At 31.5% G+C, this 27791-nt stretch overlaps 1 long non-coding RNA gene and 1 pseudogene across 2 annotated transcripts; one reads left to right on the top strand and one right to left on the bottom strand.

Annotated features, from left to right (window-relative positions):
- The first annotated feature begins 1278 nt into the window (after positions 1 to 1278).
- Positions 1279 to 27791, top strand: LOC146915511 (vacuolar protein sorting-associated protein 54, chloroplastic-like; annotated as a pseudogene). Its single transcript, XR_015016609.1, has 16 exons — positions 1279 to 2009; positions 14413 to 14475; positions 15190 to 15306; positions 15862 to 15925; positions 16516 to 16647; positions 16870 to 17075; positions 19801 to 19957; positions 20242 to 20330; positions 23728 to 23984; positions 24664 to 24811; positions 24899 to 24982; positions 25076 to 25444; positions 26045 to 26198; positions 27293 to 27374; positions 27486 to 27565; positions 27706 to 27791. The product of XR_015016609.1 is annotated as a vacuolar protein sorting-associated protein 54, chloroplastic-like (transcript).
- On the bottom strand, positions 12431 to 13912 carry LOC146915512 (uncharacterized). Its single transcript, XR_015014634.1, has 3 exons — positions 13467 to 13912; positions 13351 to 13374; positions 12431 to 13114 (listed from the first exon to the last, which is right to left on the bottom strand). It is a non-coding gene; the product is annotated as an uncharacterized LOC146915512 (long non-coding RNA).

Genomic DNA, 27791 nt, shown 5'->3' with positions numbered 1-27791 from the left:
TTATTCCATATTATTAACAATTTTTTCTTGTAACAACTTTTATTCTATATTATTAACAACTTTTCCTTGTAACAACTTTTATTACTACTTGTAACAACCCTATTACTAATCCATTATTCCATCGTCTACATCGTGTTGTTATCGATTACATTGTTATTGTTTCGTTACTTTATTATCGTTATTTAATTAAGTTTATGGGTAAAACAGTAAAATAATTTTAAAATCCCTCCCCTTCCCTTGCGAACCAAACACACTTTTAATTAAAATATCTCCCCTCCCCACCCCTCCGTTAAAATTCTTCCCCTCCCCTCCCCTCCCCTCCTAATTCTCGAACCAAACGGACCCTTACACCCCCTCACACTAACTAAAATCCTCACTATAAAACCAATGTCCTCTAACTAACTCCCCCTCTATAATCCAAATGGATTCCCCACCTTCTCAACAACCGTCGTGGGGAAGATCACCGACCTTCTCCACCACCAGCGGCGAAGCTAGCAAAAAGTTTACGCAGGGGCCAGCTATAAAGAAAAAAATTTAAAACCAACATATTAAATTTAAAGATAAAATATGTTTTTAGTCTCATAGATTATAATTTTTAAGGTTTAGTCCTTACAGACATTTTATGCAATTTTTTTCTCGATTTTTTTAAATTTCACAAAAAAAATGTTTTTAGTCTTGTATTTAATTTCTATAACAAAAAATTAAGGACTAAAATTAAACAAAATTTTATGAACTTAACTTAAAAATTCAAGTATTGTAGAGACCAAAAAGAAATTTAATCTGTAAATTAACCAATACAAGACAAAAATCACAATAATTTTTACTTATACGAAATGTAAATTAAAGCAACAACAAAGGATAAAAATTGACGATAGCTATTAGAAAATTTGGACAAAATGCATTTCAAGAAACCAATTTTATCCATAATTGAGTGTTTACTAAATAGATTAATAATGTATTTTTCAATGTAAACTAATAGGTTATTTGCAAGAAACTTATTGTCTATTTAATTTGTTTATGACTATTGTCTTGATAATTTTTATTGTTGAAAAAGTTTTCTCTATAATTGTTAGAGACTGAAAGTATCAAACCAATATAAATAAATATTTCAATCATGTAGTAATATTTTTACTTTCTTAATTATCCTAATTTTCGACAACTGAACTTGATTGGGGTAGCTCAATGTTTATTATTTGAGGTAGCCGGATAAAATTACATACCCACCAATTGAAGAATATTTTTTCTTTTGGGGTAGCCAAGGCTACCCCTCCAACATGAAAGGAACCGCCCCTGTCCACCACCCATCTCACCCGCACAACCTCCACATCTTCCTCAACCTCTTCCCCATCTTTCTCCAAAGACTCTTCAACAATCCAATCTCTCTCCTCAATCCTCAACAACCCTCTCTCTTCCACCACAATCTCCTCTCCCGAATTCACCCCTATCTCCTCCACCAAATCCACCTCCACTCTCACCCGATCCGATTTCCTTCCTTATCTCTCTTCCCTCTCCGATCCCTTCCATCGCTTCGACGAAATCCGCAAACACGCTAACAGCGAGATCTCAACTATCTCCGACGACGGCGGTGCCGGAGAAGCACTCGTCGCGTGTCTCCGTGAAGTTCCGTCTCTTTACTTCAAACAAGACTTTCATCTCGAAGAAGGCGCTACGTTCCGCGCGGCGTGTCCGTTCTCGACTTTTGCTGAGAACGCGGTTTTGCAGGAGAAGCTTTCGCAGTATCTTGATGTGGTTGAGCTTCATCTTGTGAAGGAGATCTCGTTGAGATCGTCGTCGTTCTTTGAAGCGCAGGTGAGTTGCAGGATCTTAATGGGAAGATCGTGGAAGGATGTGCAAGGATTCGTGAATTGAAGGATACGGTTAGGCTTATTGATTCCGATTTGGTTGAGTCTGCGAGGCAGCTTAATGGTACAAGGACGAATTTGTTGGCGCTTCAGCAGAAACTTAGGCTCATACTATATGTTAATCAAGCACTCTCTGCTCTCAAATTGGTTCGTTTTTTGAATTTTTGTGGCAAGATTCTATGTTAGTGTGTGTTAGATTTCGCTTTACAATCCTCATTTTTAGATTTTGAGTTTTTTGATTCAATTCATTGATTTTAGAGTGAAGTGTTTAGGATTTAGTGTTGTGAATGTTAGAAATTTTACTGAATAATGTTATTGAGAACTAGTGCTGTACCCGTGCATACGCACGGGTTGCGCCGTTGGCGCATTTTTTTTTGCCAATGTTTATAATTTAATTTAGGACAATAATATTAAAAGTAGTTTTATTTGTAGATGGGCAAAAAAATTTCAAAAAATCACCATTTCAGGAGAATTATAAATATATACTTGTATAATTCGCACGCTTAAGTGGTTATTAAGTTTTATATAATTAATTATGATATAACTGACCCCACTTATTAAGTTTTCTGGATCCGTCACTGCATAGATCTGCTTTACTACAGACCAAACCACATGCAAGCTCAGTTTATCTGTCATATCTTAGTGAATGTATATAAAATATTTTGACAGGGAGTTAATAAACATATTAATCATTACACACACATAATCAATATTATATTATATCATAACTTAAAGCATTTCATACAAAGTTTTAAACTAAATTTATACATAAAGTCATTTGTATGCTTCAATGAGAAACGACTTAGTATCTAAACACTGAAATATTGTAAATATCATGGCTGGATATAAAGTCCAGCCATGATATATGTAATTGATTAAATAGAGTAAGAAAAAAAAAATTCAATTCAAGACGACTAATAATAGACAAAGGGACAAAAAAAAATTGAAGGTGGACATTGCATTAACATAACAATCAAAAGACATCTCCAATAAAATAGTTAAGCAGGACATATAATTATTGGAGTTGTGACAACGATTGATGGGAACAACGTTAATTGTTTGAAGATGATACTGATATTTGGTAAACATGACACGAAGTGAGACTGCAGTCCTTTGTGAATTTGAATCTAATGATTCCTGGGTAAAAAGCATTTGCTTTGCATAAGCTGTTCCAATCCATTCCTAATTGCACTGTGGAATGTTCATTTTTTAGAAGGAGGACATTAAGAATATAGCAATGTCCATTACCAGTGCAACATTTTAATTCATCATATGAAAACTGTACGACGAAGCGTCCAAACTTGGTAGGGAGAACCTATTAAAAATGTAACGATGAGTTATTTGTCGATAGACTTAAATAGAAGGCAGATAAATTAATATTCAAGAACAGATTGAATGAACAGAGAATAAAACTATGATTAAAGCAAATAGGAAATGTTATAATAACCATTATAGGTTGGTGTAAGTTGGAGTGATGGATATCAACATCAAAGTAGAATGTTTCAGCTGGATCCATACTTCTACTATGATATTTTGGGTAAGTTTTAGGATCTAGAAGTAGTTTGTAGATTGATACTACAAATATGCTTTTCCCATAATATGAGAAAATAATCTCAGCATTTGCAGGTAAATGGTTTCTTTCAATGGATTCTTTCCAACCTTTTGTAAATGTTGGGAAAATTAAAGAATTGTTGAACTTGAGTTCATTTACTTCAGCACCCTTGTTTATGACATGCCATGTTGTGGTTAATTGGTCATAGTATTTGCCAATGTTTATAATATAATTGTTGAGTGTATAAGCAATGCAAAATTGTTAAAATAATTTTATTTGACAGTAAATTTTATTTTTTTGGAAAAAGCAAGATTAGGACAAACTAAACTTATCAAAATTGAATTTCATTGGTAGCTTGGCAAATAAGTAATTGGCAGATTTGTACCCATAATAAGTAAATAATTGGATTGGAAATGATGGAAAGTATTATAAATATTTTTTTCGGTCAACATGAGGGTTAATATTAAGCAAAATTGTTTATATAATTAGGTGAATTTCTGGGAACACAGAGGAAAAGGCAACTTTATTAATCAACATATGTAAATGTGGAGTACACCACTTGATTCGATAGAAATAAAGCTGAGTGAAAACTTGTTTAGAGTATTTGCTCGTAAAAAAAAAATTCTAATCTTATGAAATTTTATTTTATTAGTGCCAACTTGTCACTTTTTCATGCATTTTATTTAAAGATAGTCTAATATCGTTGTATTATAAAAGTTTATCAGAGTTAATTTCATTTGTGACAACTTATCCCGTAGATTTGAGTTATTTCTAAGATTTTATAAGTGACAACTTGAGTACAAATATCAACGTTAATTTCATTTGTGACAACTTATCCCGCAAATTTAAGTTATTTCTAAGATTATATAAGTGACAACTCGTTAAACGTATTTGCTCCTAAAAAAACACTTATGTCATATGAAGTTTAACTTTATTAGTGACAACTTATCATTTTTTTCATGCATTTTAATTAAAGAGAGTTTAATATCGTTATATAATAAAAGTTTATCAGAGTTAATTTTATTTGTGATAACTTATCCAGTACATTTGAGCTATTTTTAGGAACTTGTCTTTTTATCAGAGTTAATTCCTTTTGTGACAACTGATCCCGTACATTTGAGCTATTTATAAGATTTTATAAGTGACTTCTCGTTTAGCGTGTTTGCTCATTAAAAAAACTTGTCTGCTATATGTAATTTAACTTTATCAGTGACAACTTATCACTTTTTCAAGCATTTTAGTTAAAGAGAGCTTAATATCGTTGTATAATAAAAGTTTATCCCGTACATTTGAGTTATTTCTAAGATTTTATAAGTGACAACTTGTCTTTTTTATCTGAGTTAATTCTATTTGTGACAACTGATCCCGTACGTTATAGTTATTCCTAAGATTTTATAAGCGACAACTGGTTTAGCATATTAACTCCTAAAAAAAACGTGTATGTCGTATGAAGTTTAACTTTATTAGTGACAACTTATCACTTTTTTCATGCATTTTAGGTAAAGAGAGCCTAATATCGTTGTATAATAAAAGTTTATCAGAGTTAATTTCATTTGTGAAAACTTATCCCGTACAGTTGAGTTATTTTAAAGATTTTATAAGTGACAACTTGTCTTTTTATCAGAGTTAATTCCTTTTGTTACAACTAATCCCGTACATTTGAGCTATTTCTAAGATTTTATAAGTGACAACTCGTTTAGCGTGTTTCCTCCTAAAAAAAACATGTCTGGTGTATGAAATTTAACTTTATTAGTGACAACTTATCACTTTTTTCATGTATTTTAGTTAAAGAGAGCTTAATATCGTTGTATAATAATAGTTTATTAGTGTTAATATGATTTGTGAAAACTCATCCCGTACATTTGAGTTATTTCTAAGACTTTATAAGTGATAACTTGTCTTTTTTATCTGAGTTAATTCCTTTTGTGACAACTGATCCCGTACATTTAAGCTATTTCTAAGATTTTATAAGTGACAACTTGTTTAGCGTGTTTGCACCTAAAAAAAACTTGTTTGTTGTATGAAATTTAATTTTATTAGTGACTACTTATCATTTTTTTCATGCATTATAGTTAAAGAGAGCTTAATATCGTTGTACAATTTATAGTTAAAGAGAGCTTAATATCGTTGTATAATAAAAGTTTATCAAAGTTAATTTCATTTGTGAAAACTTATCCCATACATTTGAGTAATTTCTAAGATTTTATAAGTGACAACTTGTCTTTTAATCTGATTTAATTCCATTTGTGACAAGTGATCCCGTACATTATAGTTATTTCTAAGATTTTATAAGTGACAAATGGTTTAGCGTACTAACTCCTAAAAAAATCGTCTATGTCGTATGAAGTTTAACTTTATTAATGACAACTTATCACTTTTTTCATGCATTTTATTTAAAGAGACCTTAATATCGTTGTATAATAAAAGTTTATCAGAATTAATTTCATTTGTGAAAACTTATCCCGTACATTTAAGTTATTTTAAAGATTTTATAAGTGACAACTTGTTTTTTTATCAGAGTTAACTCCTTTTGTGACAACTGATCCCGTACATTTGAGCTATTTCTAAGATTTTATAAGTGACTTCTCGTTTAGCGTGTTTGCTCATTAAAAAAACTTGTCTGCTATATGTAATTTAACTTTATCAGTGACAACTTATCACTTTTTTCATGCATTTTAGTTAAAGAGAGCTTAATATCGTTGTATAATAAAAGTTTATCAGAGTTAATTTTATTTGTGAAAACTTATCCCGTACATTTGAGTTATTTCTAAGATTTTATAAGTGGCAACTTGTCTTTTTTATCTGAGTTAATTCCATTTGTGACAACTGATCTCGTACATTATAGTTATTTCTAAGATTTTATAAGTGACAACTGGTTTAGCATATGAAGTCCAAAAAAAAAAAACGTGTATGTCGTATGAAGTTGAACTTTATTAGTGACAACTTATCACTTTTTTCATGCATTTTAGTTAAAGAGAGCTTAATATCGTTGTATAATAAAAGTTTATCAGAGTTAATTTCATTTGTGAAAACTTATCCCGTACATTTGAGTTATTTTAAATATTTTATAAGTGACAACTTCTCTTTTTATCAGAGTTAATTCCTTTTGTGACAACTGATCCCGTACATTTGAGATATTTCTAAGATTTTATAAGTGACAGCTCGTTTAGCGTGTTTGCTCCTAAAAAAATTTGTATGTTGTATGAAATTTAACTTTATTAGTGACAACTTATCACTTTTTTCATGCATTGTAGTTAAAGAGAGCTTAATATCGTTGTATAATAAAAGTTTATCAAAGTTAATTTCATTTGTGAAAACTTATCCCATACATTTGAGTAATTTCTAAGATTTTATAAGCGACAACTTGTTTTTTTATCTGATTTAATTCCATTTGTGACAACTGATCCCGTACATTATAGTTATTTCTAAGATTTTATAAGTGCATGAAAAAAGCGATAAGTTGCCACTAATATCTTAAGCGCATTAACTCCTAAAAAAAACGTCTATGTCGTATGAAGTTTAACTTTATCAGTGACAACTTATCACTTTTTTCATGCATTTTATTTAAAGAGAGTTTAATATCGTTGTATAATAAAAGTTTATCAGAGTTAATTTCATTTGTGAAAACTTATCCCGTACATTTAAGTTATTTTAAAGATTTTATAAGTGACAACTTGTTTTTTTATCAGAGTTAACTCCTTTTGTGACAACTGATCCCGTACATTTGAGCTATTTCTAAGATTTTATAAGTGACTTCTCGTTTAGCGTGTTTGCTCATTAAAAAAACTTGTCTGCTATATGTAATTTAACTTTATCAGTGACAACTTATCACTTTTTCATGCATTTTAGTTAAGGAGAGCTTAATATCGTTGTATAATAAAAGTTTATCAGAGTTAATTTTATTTGTGAAAACTTATCCCGTACATTTGAGTTATTTCTAAGATTTTATAGGTGGCAACTTGTCTTTTTTATCTGAGTTAATTCAATTTGTGACAACTGATCCCGTACATTATAGTTATTTCTAAGATTTTATAAATGACAACTGGGTTAGCATATTAACTCCTAAAAAAACGTGTATGTCGTATGAAGTTTTACTTTATTAGTGACAACTTATCACTTTTTTCATGCATTTTAGTTAAAGAGAGCTTAATATCGTTGTATAATAAAAGTTTATCAGAGTTAATTTCATTTGTGAAAACTTATCCCGTACATTTGAGTTATTTTAAAGATTTTATAAGTGACAACTTGTCTTTTTATCAGAGTTAATTCCTTTTGTGACAACTGATCGCGTACATTTGACATATTTCTAAGATTTTATAATGGACAGCTCGTTTAGCATGTTTGCTCCTAAAAAACTTGTCTGCTGTATGAAATTTAACTTTATTAGTGACAACTTATCACTTTTTTCATCCATTGTAGTTAAAGAGAGCTTAATATCGTTGTATAATAAAAGTTTATCAGAGTTAATTTCATTTGTGTAAACTTATCCCGTACATTTGAGTTATTTTAAAGATTTTATAAGTGACAACTTGTCTTTTTATCAGAGTTAATTCCTTTTGTGACAACTGATCCCGTACATTATAGTTATTTCTAAGATTTTTTAAGTGACAGCTGGTTTAGCATATTAACTCCTAAAAAAAGCGTGTATGTCGTATGAAGTTTAATTTTGTTAGTGATAACTTATCACTTTTTTCATGCATTTTAGTTAAAGATAGCTTAATATCGTTGTATAATAAAAGTTTATCAGAGTTAATTTCATTTGTGAAAACTTATCCCGTACATTTGAGTTATTTCTAAGATTTTATAAGTGACAACTTGTCTTTTTTATCTAAGTTAATTCCATTTGCGAGAACTGATCCCGTACATTATAGTTATTTCTTAGATTTTTTAAGTGACAACTGGTTTAGCCTATTAATTTCTAAAAAAGACGTCTATGTCGTATGAAGTTTAACTTTATTAGTGACAACTTATCACTTTTTTCATGCATTTTAGTTAAAGATAGCTTAATATCGTTGTATAATAAAAGTTTATCGGAGTTAATTTCATTTGTGAAAACTTATCCCGTACATTTGAGTTATTTTAAAGATTTTATAAGTGACAACTTGTCTTTTTATCAGAGTTAATTCCTTTTGTGACAACTGATCCCGTACATTTGAGATATTTCTAAGATTTTATAAGTGACAGCTCGTTTAGCGTGTTCGCTCCTAAAAAAATTTTGTCTGCTGTATGAAATTTAACTTTATTAGTGACAACTTATCACTTTTTCATGCATTTAAGTTAAAGAGAGCTTAATATCTTTGTATGATAGAAATTACGGTGCAAATAATAGGAATATCGTTATAGTGATATCATGTTGATTTTTTTATATGTCATTGAAAGAAGATATTCTGCGTTGAATGTTATTTAATATGTCGATAAAAAAAATTATTTCATCAATGACCACTTAACAAAAATTATTTTATCGATGGTAGTTTGTATCATTCTTATAATTTGTATCTCTAATCAGAGTTAATTTCATTTGTGAACTTATCCCGTGCATTTGAGTTATTTCTAAGATTTTATAAGAGACAACTTGTCTAGCGTATTTTCTCCTCAATAAAATTTGTATTCTGTATGAAATTTAACTTTATTAGTGACAACTTATCCGTTTTTTCATGCATTCTTCTTAAACAGGGTTTAATATCGTTGTATAATAAAAGTTATGGTCTAGATAATAGGAACATTATTATAGTTATATCATTGTTTTTTTATATATCAGTGAAAAAGATACTCTACATTGAATATTATTTAATATATCTATGAAAAATATCATTTTATCAGTGCCCCCTCAACAAAGTTTATTTTATCAATGACAGCTTGTCTCTTTTAAGTGAGTTAATTTCATTTGTGACAATTTATCCCGTACATTTGAGTTATTTCTAAGATTTTATAAGTGACAACTGGTTTAACATATTAACTCCTAAAAAAACGTGTATGTCTTATGAAGTTTAACTTTATTAGTGACAACTTATCACTTTTTTCATGCATTTTAATTAAAGATAGCTTAATATCGTTGTATAATAAAAGTTTATCAGAGTTACTTTAATTTGTGAAAACTTATCCCGTACATTTGAGTTATTTTAAAGATTTTATAAGTGACAACTTGTCTTTTTATCAGAGTTAATTCCTTTTGTGACAACTGATCCCGTACATTTGAGATATTTCTAAGATTTTATAAGTGACAGCTCGTTTAGCGTGTTCGCTCCTAAAAAAAACTTGTCTGCTGTATGAAATTTAACTTTATTAGTGACAACTTATCACTTTTTCATGCATTTTAGTTGAAGAGAGCTTAATATCTTTGTATGATAGAAATTACGGTGCAAATAATAGGAATATCGTTATAGTGATATCATGTTGATTTTTTTATATGTCATTGAAAGAAGATATTATACGTTGAATGTTATTTAATATGTCGATAAAAAAAATTATTTCATCAATGATCACTTAACAAAAATTATTTTATTGATGGTAGTTTGTATCTCTTATCAGAGTTAATTTTATTTGTGAAACTTATCATGTGCATTTGAGTTATTTCTAAGATTTTATAAGAGACAACGTATTTTCTCCTCATTAAAATTTGTCTTCTGTATGAAATTTAACTTTATTAGTGACAACTTATCCGTTTTTTCATGCATTCTTGTTAAAGAGGGTTTAATATCGTTGTATAATAAAAGTTATGGTCTAAATAATAGGAACATTATTATAGTTATATCATTGTGTTGTTTTATATATCTGTGAAAAAGATACTCTACATTGAATATTATTTAATATATCTATGAAAAATATCATTTTATCAGTGGCCGCTTAACAAAGTTTATTTTATCAATGACAACTTGTCTCTTTTAAGTGAGTTAATTTCATTTGTGACAACTTAACTCGTGCATTTTGCGTTATTTCTATAATTTTATAAATGAAAACTTATCTAGCGTATCCGCTCCTAAAAAAAACTTGCATTATGTTTGAAATAATATTATTTTATCAATCACTTAACAATTTTTTTTTATCCATGACTGTTTGTCTCTTTTATCAGAGTTAATTTAATTTGTGAACTTATTTTGTGCATTTGAGTTATTTCTAAGATTTTATAAGGGACAACTTCTCTAGCGTATTTTCTCCTCAATAAAACTTGTCTTCCGTATGAAATTTAACTTTATTAGTGGCAACTTCTCGCTTTTTTCATGCATTTTTGTTAAAGAGAGTTTAATATCGTTGTATAATAAAAGTTATGGTATAAATAATAGAAACATTGTTATAGTTACATCATGTTTTTTTTTAATATATCACTGAAAGAAGATACTCTACATTGAATATTATTTAATATATCTATGAAATTCCACGTTAAAAACAACCTTTGGGTAATTAGTTACTTTAATCCTTGAATAGGAAATGAGTCGTCTCTTTAGCCTCTGAATGCAGATAAATTACAAAATAGTCCTTAAACGTAGATTCTGTTAGTCAATTTAGTCCCTGAATGTAAACTTCGTTAGTCAATTTGGTCCTTGAATGTAAACTTCGTTAGTCACTTTAGTCCCTGAAATTGACTAACAAAGTCAACATTCAGAGACTGTTTTGCAATTTATCTGCATTCAGAAATTAAAGTGATTACTTCGTTCTTGTTCAGAGACTAAAGTGACTAATTTGTCACAATCTTTTGATAACCCCCATTAAAAAATCTTTTTTGTCCATTTTTATCACCTCTCTCACCTCGACTTTTTACCAAACAAACTATTTTTTTTTGTCTTTACTACTGTCTCTCCCACGTGAAAACTGCCCAAAGCATCACTACTCACTCCTTCCAATATTCAATTTCACATCACATTTACTTTGTAATTATTTCTTATTTTTTATTGTGAAAAGTCTCATTCATCTTTGGTAATTGGTACTACTCTCTCACGTGAAGTACATCAGCCTCCCATCACTCTTTTTTAATTTTTATCTATTAGTCTCTCTCTTGTAAGTGAAGAGAGCAAGAGTTCTACCACTCACAATAGTTTTTGGGCCGGGTATAACAATAGATCAAGCCCAATTAATAATAAACCCTAGTCTGTTTTGTATATTGTGTTGACAGTTTCAACTCTCAATTTTTCTCAAACGGCTGCCGCATCCTGTCTCCAACACAAACCCTCATTTGTTAATTTTTTTCTCTCTCTCTTCAGGAATCAACATGAGAAGCTCTCCTTGTGTAAAATAACCCTAGCCGCCGAATCACTGCTCACAACCTCCTTAATCCATTTCCGACTGCCTCTGGCTAATCTTCATCTATTTCTTCTCCTCTATTATTTTATTAAGTTTATTTTCAGATCATATAAATTTGTAAACATCTCAACCAACACTTTCACAGCTAGATCTCGGACAACATAGACAATATTTTGAAAAATCATCATCTAAAAAAACTTTCCTCCATCTCCTCTACAAAACCCACAAAAAAGATCTGAACTCGGAATTCCTTTTTTCCGGCCACCACCGTGTGTTATCGTCTGAAAAATCAGTGTCTTCATCAAGGTCAAGTTCTGGCCATCTTTGCATTACATGCAACATCAACAAACAACAGCAGCAACAACAACAATCAAAAGATGGAATTTGATATGGTTGTAAGACTTGTTTGTAGATCAATGAATCTATTTTAACTTCTTTAGATCTGATACTAATGGTATTTTTTTTGGTAATATTCTTCTATTGAATTCTTCCTTTTTCTTTTTTTGAAAATTCAATGAAGAATTCTTTTCACGTTTTTTTTTATACGATAGAAGACTTTTTTTTTTTAACTTCAAAAAAAGGACTTTTCTTATCAAGTTTTTTATTTTTATTTTAAGTATAAATAGATGACACTTTTCTTGAACCCAAATCATAAAGATTTGATTTTTAATACAATAAAAAGATATTATAAGATCTGGTGTATTGATTTTCTATTAACCCATGTCTGTATTTATTTTCTTATCTCGTTTTTTTTTTCCTACACTCTTTGTAAAAAAAAATATTTTTGTTTCTATTATTTGTTTTATGCTTTGACAAAAAAACATAAATCAAAAATATGTTGTTGATAAAAAAAACTCATCAAATCAAATTAAGTGGGCTTAATTTGGGTCTTCATATTTTTCAAAATTGTAGAGATTTACAATACCATGAGTCTTACCAGTGTGATATTCTTTCCCATTTTACACAATAATAATAATATTAAAATTAAAAAAAGGTAAATCTATAATTTGTTACCCATTGCTTTTAATAAAAATTTCTTTCATGGTGGTATTCAATTTAGAAAACTCTTTATTATGACCTTTCCCATCCAGATTCGCACACTTGATACGTTTACAAATCTCTTTTTTTTTTTTCCCTTTTATCTTGCTACTTCAATGATTCATTCATATAATCACAACAAATAAGATTGCTATTTCTTTTGATATTTGTACTCATCTTCCTTCTCTTGTTGTTTTTACTCTTGCAAAAATATAAAGACATAACTTTATTATAATTTGGATATGAATGTTATTTGGTATACTTTAAAGTAGAGTTTGTTATGTTTGTGAAGTTGAAAAAAAACTAAATTATCTTTATTTAGTTTAAGATGATGATATGAAGGGCATAAAGAAGGAAGAAGTCAAGTTTGCAAAGTGAAAAAAAAAAAAAAAATTGTTCTTGTTACCCTCCATTTTCTTTACATTTCCTGCAAAATAAGAAAATGATTAAAAATACAGAGTAGATGATGAAACATACATGATATACATATAAATTGTATCTACTTTTTTTCCTATTGCAATTTATTGGCTTTGTATTTTCTTTTTCTTTCTTCATTTCAAAACAAAAAATGAAGGGAAACGTTCTATGTATTTTTTTTCTTCCAATAAAAATGAGGAAAAAGTAATAGTGGAGAAATACACATTATAAATGTTGTTTGTATACCTTGATGATGTCATAGTCATTTAGCTGAAGAAAAAAATGAAGAAAAAAAGAAGCTGTAGTCAGTTTACATGTTGATATGAAGAAAAAAAAATATTAAGAAGAAGAGTTATTGTTACCTTCCTGTGTTCTCCTTTACACTTAAACCTTCGTCCATCAAAAGAGGAATCTCTGCATAATAAGAGAAGAAAATGAAGATTAGAAACAGGGAGAAGATTGAAATAAAAATAAGAACAGGTGAGAGAGAAAGATCAATGTTTGAAATGGGCTGTTGAATATTGTATATAAAAGTGTTTTGAGAATAAATAAAATGAGTTTGAATTTGAATTTCAAATTTAAGAGCCAAAAGTTTGTACTAAAGCAATAAGTTTTGAAATTCAAATTTGGAAGAGGAAAGAAAGTGTGGGAACGTTTGTGTTTTGAAAAGCTTTTGGGAAGAAAAAGTTTTGCCACTTGTCAAACACAAAACGAACCCACTTGTCAAGCAAAGCTGCAGCCAAATGGCACACACACAGGCAGCCAGATGTCAAGCTCACATGCAGCGTGCACTCCTTTCTTATATTATAAGAGATTGCGGAACAATGACACGCCAACACTGATAACAATTACTGAAAATTGCATGATTGAACGTAATCACACATTTGTGTCGGACTCTGGACACGCCTTCGATTAGAAGTACTATCGGTACTGCAGATATTCCAGTTAATCTTATGCAGTTTTATTTCTGTTAGCTAGTGAATAATTCGGAGTTTTGAATTTCGAATGTTTTTATTATGAATCGTTGTAATGGAGAGGTGTTAGTGCTGTAAATGTGGAAGCTATACTGAATAGGATTAATGAATTATTGAGATTTGTGGGGAAACTATTTGCAGTTTTCTTTGGGTTGTTGTAGTAGCAGTTCTGTGAGCTTGTAATTAATCAATTTATGCAACAGGTTTCTTCGAAAATTAGTATGGCGATAATTTTGTTTGATTTTCCTATGTTTCCTTTATTATTTTAGTCGTTTTTATGAATGTTTGACAACTGGAAATCCATTTTAAGTTGATATATTTTGCTGTGATACAGCTTGTTGCATCTGCAGATTGTGCTGGAGCACTGGATGTAACTGATGATTTGCAACATTTGCTGGTATACTTTAATTATTATATGATATTTTCTGAATATTATTCTTAACTACTACTTGTTTTCATGATCGTAGACTTAGTTTTGTTTATCTTTTCATCAGCACTATATGCGTTTGACCTATCATGACTAGGGATGTATCTTAAGTCTTGACTTATTATGATTTTTAGTTTAGTCAACTTAATAGAATATGATGGATAACTCAACATAAGTAATTCCTAAATTTTATTCAGTTCAAAAAATCCAAGGTACAATGTAGTTGGTATCCTCTACTTAGAATATATTTTCCCCTACAATTATAATTGCTTTGAAGCATTGAAATTAGAAAGAAGGTTTATGTTGATTCCATTATCCATATTGATCACGATATATTTACTTTGTGATATGCGGAGGTACTGCATTATGTTCCTTTTCTTTGCATAATCACTGAACATGTTTAGATGTTACCAGATCTTATCGTGGATGGGTAATGTCTTAGTAAATGTGTGTGTAGCTGATATCAATCAGTGTTTGGGTAGCAGATACCAATCATAATATTGAATTGTGCCAGTTTCCTTTTAAGTTACAGCTGACATCAATTACTTACAGTGTCGAACTTACCTAGTTTCCTTTTTAGTCTGTTAATGGCACAGTCTATGTTTTAACATCAATGGGATTCCTGAAGGACGAGAAGAAAATTTATGCTAATTTTAGTCTTATTGTTTCCTGTAACTTTGGTAGGATGGAGACGAGCTCACTGGCTTGCATTGCTTTCGCCATCTTAGAGATCATGTGACAGGCTTTATAGAATCCATAAACAGGTACACCTTTTTTGATGTCCAGATCTATCAAGATTGTGTATTCCGTTAACCTGCATCTGCAAATTCATTTGACAGTGTTTTCTACTGCTTTTTGTGATTTTTGTTCCCCTGTAATAATGGGAAGAGAATAGGGTTGAATTATAAGGTTTCTTTGGATAGCTCTGTTTTTGCTTTTGATCTTTAGATGGTGATAGGGAAGTCTACACTCTGCTAATGGCTTTGATGGGTTGAAAAAATGTTTCGGGCTTGCATTGCACTTGGCCTATCTGTGAAATCTTTTGTTCTTATGGTAGAAAAATAAATTGTTTTGATAAAGAAGTAGGGGGATGCAACCATTGAAAATCAATATGCCATCCTAAAAGAAATAGAAGTGAAAAATAAGACAGTGGAGAAAGATGAATCCACATTTATCAAGTTTACCAATCTGACTTAAGCACCATCTAGAAGCCAAAAGCACCCATTTAAGAGTCAATATTTTTTTTTGTTTGAAAGAACAGTCAATATTTAAAAGTAGTGAATTTTAACTTAGGTTTATAAGAATTTGTATATAAATTCTTGCCTAGATTTTGAATATATAAATTTATAAGAATAGGTGCCTGTGGATACAAAACATTTGTACCACATGAATCTGGTTCAGTCAGCTGCTGATTATTCGGGTTGGTTTATCCAAGTAAAACACATCATTTTGATTGATAAGAAAGAAAAGAGAGATACAGAATAAGAGTAAATGCAGCTAATACTCACTGTTCTAAGCAAGCCAATTACAGTAGGGAGAAGACTATCTTTGAAATTGGTTGTTTCTTCTTCTAACTTTGCCTGGTTATGATTAGGTAGAGATTAGATCAAAATTTGCATCCTCAAAACTTCAAAACATCACAATTGAGAAATAATATTTATCAAAACACGGATGCACACCCAAGAAAATATAATAACAGAAAGAACATAATCCACGCAACATAACATTTTGAGATTTCAGCTTCTCAAACATTGGATTAAATGCTAGAGTACTCGATGAAAATATTTATCATTGTGCATTTGTGCTTAAGGTAGCAAGAATCAACAATACCTTCATTTATCCTGCTACTTATACTTATTTCAACTACTTAACTACTTCCAACAAAGAAGAGTTTAGACTTTGGATTCTTCAAGTGAATCACAAGTCAATCCCTAACAAACCTATTTGGAAGTCAAACACTCCTTTAAACTCATGTTTTTCAAACTTAATTTAAAACCTGATACTGCACAGGGCAAAGAGCTGAGTCTGAAAAGATCACTAATATGAAAATCCCTTTCACTATGGAGGACGGTTCTACCATGGTGGTTCCCCCTTTGCGATTCCGACCACCACGGAACCGCACCCATTCACTTACGGAGGCCGGTTCTACCATCGGATAATGGAGCCTCCATGGTTTCACCCTGTCCATGCCAATTTCAAGTCCTCTATCGCAGATTCGATTCTCAACCCAGTCCTCACGAGTTCAAAGTTTCAAACCATTTGTGAGTCAACTCACCTTCTCTCTCCTTTGATCTCTGCACTTTGACTATCCATCTCTGTTTTTATCTCTGATGTCTTCCCTCTTTCCTTTCTCATTTCAATCAGAGTCACTTTCTGTTTCTGGTGTTTGTCCTTTTGTTCCTCTTGAACTTGAGAAAGAAAATCAAAAGGAAACATCATCAGATGAGCAACCTATTAGGTTTGTGGTTTATGTTTGGTTTGAAAGCAGAGCTGTGTTGGGAAGGGACCAAATGAGAGAGATTCAAAATGGGTTGATGAAAAGTGGACATAAATTTTTGTGGGTAGTTAAGGTAAGATTGTTGACAAAGAAGATGTATAACTGAGGTTAGATGAGGTATTGGGTGTTCAGTTGGTAGAGAGAATGAAGGAAAAGGGGTTGGTGGTGGTTGAGGAATGGGTGGATCAAAGTGAGATTTTGAGTCACAAAAGTGTGGGTGGGTTTATGAGTCATTTGGAAAAAAAAAGTTGTGGATGAGCTGGTGAACGTGTAGTGAAAGGGGATGAAATTGGAGAGTTGTGGCTTATGGTTGCTGCTATATTGATGGAGGTTAGGGAGAGGGTTGAGAGAGAGGAAAGGAGATGGTGAAGGAGAAAACACGTGCTCTCCCCTTTTTTCCTTTTCCATTTATTTTATTTCATCATTAATTATTATTTTTAATTCTATAAATACACACATGGCTTTTCCTTTTTTTAATTCAAAAAATACACAGATGGTGTGACACATAGTATTGACCAAGTCAAAATTAGTGTTTTGCAAAAGAGGCTAAATGAAGGGAGGGAGGGAGGGAGGAGGGGGGGCTTTGGCTATTTCTTTTAAAAGGGAGCCAATATCGCTACATTTTAAAAGTTAGGGGGTGAAATGTGCGTGTAACCCTTATTATGAATTTGTAATGTTGGATTATTGGCGTGTTAATGTGATTATATTGATTACACAAATTTTCAAAAAAAATTACCATTTAAAGGTCTTAAAGAGTGCCACGGGGGAACTCGTTAACATTTCCCTTATATATATGTCGTGTAAAGGTTTTTAATATTATTTGTATATTAGGTATACTTTTTTTTTAACATCTTTTATATTAGGTATACTCTACGAATCAACGGAAGCTCTGAGATTTTACCTACACTCTCGACTAGAGTTTGACAACCTGACAGTACAGTTCACTTTAAAATATGCCAACTACATTTTACATGAAGAAATCCCTGTGACAGTACCCTCTATATAACATAATAATGGTAAACAATTGACAGATCTCCAGCACAAGATTCATATAAAATAAAAGAGACAAAACAAAAAGAGGTGTTAAGGATAAAAGTAATTTAAGATACGATCTTACTTCATCATCTTTTCCGTTCATCAGCAGGGAAGCTCTTGATTTAGCTTTAGATAAAATTATCACATCTGATTCTGCAGCATCCGTTAAAGAAGATCGAATAAACTCTGCTGAAAGAATGCTACAAAAATAAAACAATACATTACTAAACATCCAATACATAACACAACTTGCGGTTTTTCTTCAAAAATATACAATTGTTTTTTACCACTATATCATTACCAAAACTCAAGATTTCAAAGTTACAAGCATTGATGGACAAAGAAAACATGTTTTAAATAAGCGTAAGTTTAAAACATTTTAAAATAAAGCAACGTGGATGAATTTAGTTCGAATCATATACGAAACCGAAATAAAAAGATAAGAATGTAGTTTGTTAAGACCAACCCTTAAACAAATTTAAAAGCGACAAGCAAAAAAATACACTCCTGAACTTTCCAGTTGATAATTAGGATTACTTGTTTCCAAGCCACAAAAAAACACAATAACAACCATCTTTTATCCAAATCAAGATAAAAAATTAATCCATTTGTTGATGATTTTTTGTTTACAGGCCACAATAAATCACAATATCTACCTCAATTGCTGCTTCGTTTCTATTAAAAATATTTGTTGTTTATGCTAGTTCAATTTCTATATCATGTCATGGGAGTTTGAATAATACCTTTGGTTGATGAAAAATCTTCACTAAGATCCATGCAACTAGTTATTCTTTTGTATTTTTGAGGATATGCTGTTCCTTTTATCCTTCATAGTGATTTGTAAACGCTTGGCAGTTGGTAACAGATATATGAGGATAAGATAAGAGACAGAAAAAATCGTCTGAGATCTGGTACCATAAAAATAATTGATGAACTATGTTGCACACAAAGAAACATCACCTTGAAAGTTTCATCTTTATGCTTCCAATGTAATTCTCCTGAAACTCCTCGCGATTCATTCTAATTGTGCTATGTGAGGCATGGAATCTGAAAACCTTGGAGTGGCAGAGCCGCAGAGGTAGTCTTGGCAACAAGTTATTTTATGTGGAGTTGGGAATACTAACACCGCACAATTACAGTCCATTAATTAGGTGGTGGCTGTTTGTTGTTTCCCCATGCCATCTATACTTTCATCTTATTAACTGAAATTTTCCTCGAAGCCCTTTTTGTAGTACAGACCACAGAGCAGTAAACTATGTATATGATACAATAACAACCAAGTTTTATCCATCTAGGTGGTGTAAGGGATATAAATGAATTGGACAACTGTCCCTAACATGCACATGCACTATTTCAAAAATAATAATTGTACATTTGACTGCCATTCATTGATGCGTCTCTTTCTTGGAGGGAATTTGTTGACCTGGAATCAAAATAAATTTGCCCATGAAGATTTAAGTTTAACTTGTCTACAAAGTATTCCAAATTCCCCGGTCTCCCTAACATTCGTAATTTAGGATATTAAGATTTCACATGTTTTGTGGGGAGAGACCTATAAGATATGTTTACGATTCCTAAAGCTTTTCAGTTTATTTTTTGAAATTTATTCCTTGTTCTTTTAGCTTCTAGAAATGCACACTATGCTCCTTTCTTGAATGAGTCTTGGGATTGTTAGATGATATTATACTATTTTCCCCAGGTAGTCGAAAACTTGGTTTTCTGGAATTTAGCTTGTTTTGGTTTTATGGTTTTCTTATTCTCAGGCTAAACTTCCCTCTGTTCTGAGGATCTATCGAGACACACTGACTGCTGATATGAAGAGTGCTATTAAAACTGCCGTTGCTGAGTTGCTTCCAGTTATTGCTGCTCGAGCTTCAGAATCGGAGTTCTTTTCTGGAGACAGAGCTGTAGAGGCAGATGGTGAGAATTTCTATAGCATAACTATTGATATTTGGCTATCAGAAATTAAATCTTATATATGGGTTGGGGGTTAAATTATTATTTTCACTGTTACATTAATAACTCAAACATAATTTTTGTGTGGATCGAACCATTGAACAGTAACAATTTGTTGCATTGTTTATTTATGTCACATCTCATAAAATGTAAATAGGTTTGTAATCAGACTGTTATATATATATATATACCTTTCTTTTATAAGCACTTTTCTACTTTCAACTTTCTAATGTTTAATAGTGACTCAGGTGGTGGTGCTTCACTTGCTAGCAAGTTAAAGAGTCTGTCATCTGATTGCTTTGTCCATCTTTTGAGTGCTGTTTTCATGATTGTACAGGTAATTTGTACTTGACTTTTGTTGTGTCCATCTAGACTATAATTCTTGTATATTTTGAAATGTATTTAGTCTTAATAATATAGACAACACACATTAATGATATCTTGCCGGCATTGCTGAGATGCACAGACACTAATACACAATACACAGACTCTGCAATTAAGGAAAATTTGAAAATGTCACCTTTGCTTTATAAACCATCTGTTTTTTCTTCTTGCTTGGCTGTATTATTGTTAATTCGCTTACTGGACTCATTGTTTTCTACCAATTTAAATAGGGTGCTTTATTGATAGTAATGAAAATGGTGAAATAGTAGTAGAGAGAGTTTCTCTAACTACTCCCTGAGCAAAGCTCCGACACAACTCAGAGAGGAATCCTACTCTGGCCCTAACAGAAAACTTATTCTGTCATCTCTTAAACTCCTAAGAATTCCCCTGTACATACAGATAAAGAGAACATTCTATTATTTAACCCTAATGGGCCTCTTATTATTTAATCCTAATGGACCACTTACTAATAATCAACTTAAACCTAATTAATCACCTACTAATTTCTTAAAACATCCTCTCATATGTCCTAACAACATGCATAGTCAGAAACATTTTCTTTTCCCATAATTTTCCTGATAATGCCGAGTAAAGTTGCATAAAAAATCAATTTCGCTACTATTTAGAAGTATGTTGTAAGTTTTAGCAGATATGAGTGATAGTTTGCAATTCCACTCCATTTCATTCTTTGTTTTTTAAGTTACGGAACAATCGTAAACTCCAAGAAAATTTGATCTTGGACACTAGAAATTGTGGATATGAGTGTTGTAGTGTAAGGAAGAAAAAGGTCAGACATGGTAAAGCATTAAAAGAGAAGTCTTGTACCTAATGGTCCTCCCATATTATTCATAATTAGGGAACATTACTTAGGAAACACCTATATGGAAAGTAAGTACCTAAAGGTAGCATTTCCACGTTGAAGAAACTTCCATTGGAGATTAGAAGCATTGATTGTTCCCAAGTGTTGAGATATTGTAAAATAGTCTTGGTACCAGTTTAGATATTATCCTATTGTATTCCTGGGATTCTTTGCTATTTTCTACCAGTTTAGATATTATCCTATTGTATTCCTGGGATTCTTTGCTATTTTCTCCTTTTAGTTGATTATCTTCCCTAATCTTTCGCGATTAATTAGGTTAGCCTCATCTATATGTGTGTGTGTGTTTGCGTTTTTTTGTTTAATGGCAAATATTAGTCGCTAGTTGTTAGATTAGTTTTTCTCCTTCGTCCGGGTTTGAACCCAAGTCCTCCAACTCCTTATCTCTTAGTTCAAACCAGTTGAGCTATCCAACACCTTTTGTGTGTGTATTACAAAAGTCACTAATGGATTGAAAGTTTATATGATATAAATCATTTTTATAAGTGTTTATCTAAATCTAAAGTCATTTGATTTGACATTCCGAATCACATATCAAATTATATTAGATTTACAAAAACGCAATTGCAGAAAAAATCTATACGATATAAGCTTTGAATCCAACAATAAATTTTGTTTTATAAGTATTTGATAAAAATTTATTGAGAACTGTAACACTATCCAATTGTTACACTGGTGTAATGTGATTCCTCCTCATCTCTCAACATATATATATATATATATATATATGTCCATTATTATATGGTCCTTTTGCAATTTTCACATATATTAAAAAAATAAAAAAAGTGGGTAGTTCCCTCGAAACAAAACAAAAGTGGGTAGTGTTGTACCAAAATAAAAAAAAAGTGGGTATTGTATTCAATGTATCTATTTTGTGTATAGATGTTCCTAAAATACCATTTTGTTTATGGATGTGTTCAACTCTGACACCTCATCTCCCAAAACATTTAGTAGTATTAATTGTGTGTATTTGAAAAAAATAAATAAATGTATCTAGTAATTTGAAATGGGGATTATATTTACGGACACTTTTTTTTTTTGTCTGGAAAAAAAGGAGCTTATATGGAGGAACAAAGGTAGTAATGTATATAGAACATTCTCTTTCCATTGATACATGAAAATACAGTTTATTTTCAATTACTATTGGTATTCATAGCAAGGTTCTTAAGCCCTATTCTTTGTGTCCTCAAGGGTAACCTAGTTTTTAGTTCGGTGATGCCCAAAGAGAAACCTTGCTATAGATATCATTTTGAATATAAATATTTCTCATTAATTGTGAAAAGGGCTGAACAAATATTTTTATACACGTGAGATGGAATCTAAATAGGAATATTATCCTATCATTAATCCTACTACTAGCAAATCTTGATATAATCAATCTTAATATCTCAACACATATGATGTATATGCTTCACCTTAAGGGGCATGTCGGGATATTGTAACATTATGTTCAGATAATATCCTGATTGTGTTTCTGGTATTATTTCCCAAGTGTCCTTTTTAGTTATTTTTTATTCCTTAACCGGTAGGGATTGATCAGGTTAACTTCTTGTATACATGTTGTACATTCTCCTTTCCTTGATACAAGAAAATACAATATATTTTCAATCTGAAGTCCGATCATTATGCTCTATGCTATCTTTGAAGTGATCGTGATCTTCATGTAACTCCTTGAGTGTTTAGTTTTGTTTCTTTATATATGTGAGAATCTGAAATCTGAGTTATATCAAATCTTGAATAAGAGAGAAAAGAGAGACATATGATGAAAACTGTGCGTCTGAATAGCACTACGGAAGATTTATTATATAGGAGTTAAGTAACTTAGACTAAGCTAGGATATATTTACAGAAGGAATATTCTAAATAATATTCTATGCTAAGTAACTTAGAGAGTAAGGTAAAATATATTTACAATGTAAATATAATTATCTACTATTTATTTAAATATCAACATCAACAAATATCACATGTACATGAATCAAAATGCTCCCTGGTTTAGAAATTCTTTGCCTTGACAATCTTGTGGTGTTTCCTTAACTTTTATAATACTTAGAACAGTGAAACCTAAAGACATTTTATTCATGGCAGACAAGGTTTGCATCCACGAATTCTGCAATCACAGGACTTGAACTTTTCCATATGTTAGATTGGTTTTAATAGCATTAGAATATATTGTATGCTGTATAGTTTTTACTGCATAATTTTGTCTCTTGGTACATTAAACCTTCATTATCAATGGCTATTGCCCAAGAAAGGGATTATTGACTATTATGCCAACTTGTAATGTTAAAAACTTACATGTTTTATCTTCCTAGGGAGACTCTATGTATTGGCTATATTTCATGTACAAGAATAGGTATTATGTGTCTAGGGTTACAGCCATGTTACTGAAATTTACCTTTCCAATGGTTTGCACTTTATCAGCTTTTGTAAGAGTGATGTAATAAGATTTTTTTTCTTTTTAGTGATTGCAGGCACATTTAGTGCGGGCGGCTGAAGTGAAAAAAGCCATTGAATGGATTTTGAGCAACTGTGATGGTCATTATGCTTCTGATTCAGTTGCTGCAGCAATTGCGCATGGTGCTGCAGCTGCAGAAATATCCCAAGAAAGTGAGGTTCATGGTACCACATTTTTGCCATATTCACCTCAAAAGAATGTTGCCAAGGGTCCATCTTTTCACGGAAAAGCAATAGATGCTGTGAGCTTCTCAAATATGTCAAAAAATTTCAGGTTAAATATAGGCTCGTTGTTCTAATACACTTGTAATGGAAAGTTTTTCTGGATTCTTTTGTGTTTAGATTGGAAGAAGCATGTAATTTATGATGTAGGAGCTAATTTTCCTCTCACAGAAACACCTAAACTATCTAATGGAGTATAGAAATGAAATACTAGTTTTAAGTTAATAGAAATGATAAATAATTGTATTGAAATGAAATACTTGTTGTTTTGTGCAAAATATTTTTCATTTCTCTTATAAGTTTGAACTGTTGATACTTTATTGAATGGTGACAAATGTAATATATTGAACGAGGACTATTCCTTTATAGAATCCTTATTCGTAGGAACTCTTTTTAAACACCAGAACACTATTTATATGTCAAAAGCCAGTTAACTCGAAAGTTCAATCTGATAGGTGAAGAAGGTACACAAAGTTTTACACTAAAAGCATTATGGATCTGTCCCATCATTTTAAAAACCAGGCTACAAAAAACGAAATTGGACAGAATTGTGAGAGGAAAATTAAAAGAAAAATGAGCTAGAATATTGTTAAGTGCCACTACTTTCTGTTCCCTTAAGACTTGAGTGGTTTGCCACATGACTTCAGCTGTAGTAGCTTTCTGCCATTACTTTTGTGTTTTAATTGCTGCCCAATTTATTTCATGTTCTCAAAAAATCTGGTCCTAAACAGAGCTGATGTATTGCGAGAAAACGCAGAAGCTCATGTAAGATGGGCAAAGCTTCTGGGGGTCCGTGCTACTCTCCATCCTAGGTTGAAACTGCAGGAGTTTCTAACTGTTTACAACATCACCCATGAGTTCATTACAGCTACAGAAAAAGTACATATTTTCATTTTGGTTTAAAGTTTAAATTTCAAATTATGTGGTTTTAGTTCCCTGATTGAACTCCCAAATTAAAACTAACAGATTGGTGGAAGATTGGGATACAACATCCGTGGGATACTGCATTCACAGGCCAAGGCTTTTATTGATTGTCAGCATGATTCTCGGGTCAGTTTAAATTTGGTGCTTTCCGTTGTGTTTTATATATTATTTCCTCAAAAAACTGTTCATCTCTATTAATATCCCTTGCTTTGCATTTAGGTGTCAAAAATTATGGCAGTGCTTGACCAGGAAACATGGGTGGAGATAGATGTTCCTGATGAATTTCAATCCATTATCAATACGCTTTTTCCATTGGATGCATTGTCTTCTGGGGACCCTAATGGTGTTGAAGAAGATAATTCAAACAGTTACCATGATTTGGCGACTAACAATGATGCTCGGCCGATGGCAGACACTGGACAGTCAAATGCTGAACAGAATGTTGAGCAGACTGATTCCACCGATGAATCTAAGAAACCAAATAGAGGTCATAGTAAATCGTTAGAGTATCAGCACTGAGAAAGATCAGAAAAAATCTGCATCTCAACCTCTTTTCTACAAAGGTGTTGGTTATCACATGGTAAACTGGTTGGTCATCTGGACTGAACTTTGTTTTCTTTTTGCCCCCTATTGTATGCAACTTCTATTCATTGTGTCTTCTTTTCCTCTCTCTCTCTCTCTCTCTCTCTCTCTCTCTCTCTCTCTCTCTCTCTCTCTCTCTCTCTCTCTCTCTCTCTTAATATGCTTGTGTAGGCATACTCAAGTATTTTTTATTATTATTATTATTATTATTATTATTATTATTATTATTATTATTATTATAATTATAATTATTATTATTATTATTATTATTATTATTATTATTATTATTATTATTATTATTAGTCCTTCTGTTCCATAATAATTGTTACATTTGCGAAAATGAATTTGCCCCCAAAATTGTTATTTTTCAGTTTTCAATGTAACATTAATTACTTTTTTCCAATTATGCCCTCTAATTAGTATCGTGTGTATCGCTCCCAAGTTATTATTTTCAACTTTGGGTTTACGATAATGAGAATCAACCAATAGTTAATACGGTTAATTTGATAAAATTGTTCTCTTTTCATCATTTATAATTTCTCCCATTTTAGCCCTCAGCTGTGAGAATGCATTTAAAGTACTTCAATATCTTCTGTTTGCTTCCAGTGGCTTGATATTGCTCAAGATGTTGTCAGAATACATTGATATGAACAACCTTTTGCCAGCACTATCTTCAGAAGTTGTTCTCCGTGTGGTAGAAATCTTGAAGTGTTTCAACACAAGAACATGTCAACTTGTGCTTGGGGCTAAAGCAATGCAGGTAGTACTTGTATTGTTCTCTGAATTTTTGGATCCTTTTAGATATAAAAACTATTTTTATAAATAAGATGCATATATCTAGAGCAACGTCCAAGTGATTTCTGCAAAAGAATTTAGGTATTCCTCTATCTCTTTTAGTTTGACCATTATCCATCTCATCACTCATTATCATTTCCAATACAATAAATTTTTCTCTTGTTTCCCTTCACTGCCCAACATTCAACACCATAGGGAAAAATGGTCTTATAAGCTCATAAATACAATTGTTTGACTCAATAAGTTAGAATCAATTTTCAGGGGCTGCTCCTTACTTTCATCCTGTTCCAATCTTCTCATCCATGCTTCCATTTCGTTTTTTTTTTTTTTAAATAAATATTAGAAGCTCCAAGGATCTGAGCTCTTTGATGCCAATTTGATAAAAACCTAATATATTCATATCTGAAATAGAAAATAATGGAGCTCTGCAATTTACAATCTGAGGCGTATCCCTCTGTAACTGTACAACAGAAAGCAAAATATAGAAATGTAGAAACGAAGAAGACAGTTGGATTAGTATCCTTCCTCAAGCCAAAATATTTCCAATAAAACCATTCTATTACCAAGAAAAAAGATGATAGGTTGCCATAACCGTTACCCAAAATATTTTCATACCCCCTCATACTGTTACCCCCCCTCCAAAACTCATTCTATTATAACAGAATTCTCACATTCTCTCTCTTTAATCCCCTTACCCCACGTGCCCCATTCTGTTATTTCTCCCCCCACATTAATAATGGACCTTTCATTAATAGTGACCCTATCAGATTTCAACTAATGTGTTAATGAAACCCAGCTTGGGGAGCATATATTGAGTCATTTCATATCAGCTTATATATTGTCCTGCACTGGAAAAAAACCGCAGGACAATGCTGAGTTAAAAAATTCACGGCTTTCAAACAGTGTGCATCATTTCGTTAAACTATATCCTAAGTAAATGCTGCAGCTGTTGATTTTTTCGGCTTTCGAACAGTTTTGCTTAACGAACTTGATCCCATTTCAATTAACTTAGAGTTTTGTCATTCTTTTGGTTTCTAATTTTTTCTAAATTGTGTTCAGGTGTCTGGTTTGAAGTCCATCACCTCTAAACACCTGGCGCTGGCAAGTCAAGTCATTAGTTTCATACATGCTATTATTCCTGGTACAAATTCGCACACAAGTTTTTTGAATGTGTTTGTATCACAAGAGTTTATGAAATTGTTGTTACACGGTCGAATTAAATTATAACTTTGTTCTTCATTTCTGGTGTAAGAAATTCGGCAGATTCTTTTTCTGAAAGTTCCAGAGAATAGAAAATTGCTATTGCTTTCAGACATTGATCGAGTCGCGCAGGTACATACCTAATCCCTTTTTCGCCTTCCTCCATCTGATAGAGTAGACTTATGCAGATGCTGTTTGATTTTAGTTGCATTTTTCAATGAATATCTTTGCTGGAAGTATTATCTTTTCTTTCTTTCTTTTCCTTCTTATAGGGGATGAATATTTATGATTTACAATTCCTCATATAAGGTGAAAATTTACATAGCAGTGTATTAATTGGAAATAGATTTTCCATGTA

Source organism: Medicago sativa, chromosome 6 (genome assembly GCF_051527215.1).
Source record: "Medicago sativa cultivar Bolivia chromosome 6, Bolivia_mono, whole genome shotgun sequence".
Lineage (NCBI taxonomy): Eukaryota > Viridiplantae > Streptophyta > Magnoliopsida > Fabales > Fabaceae > Medicago > Medicago sativa.
This window is presented reverse-complemented; position numbering and strand designations above follow the sequence as displayed.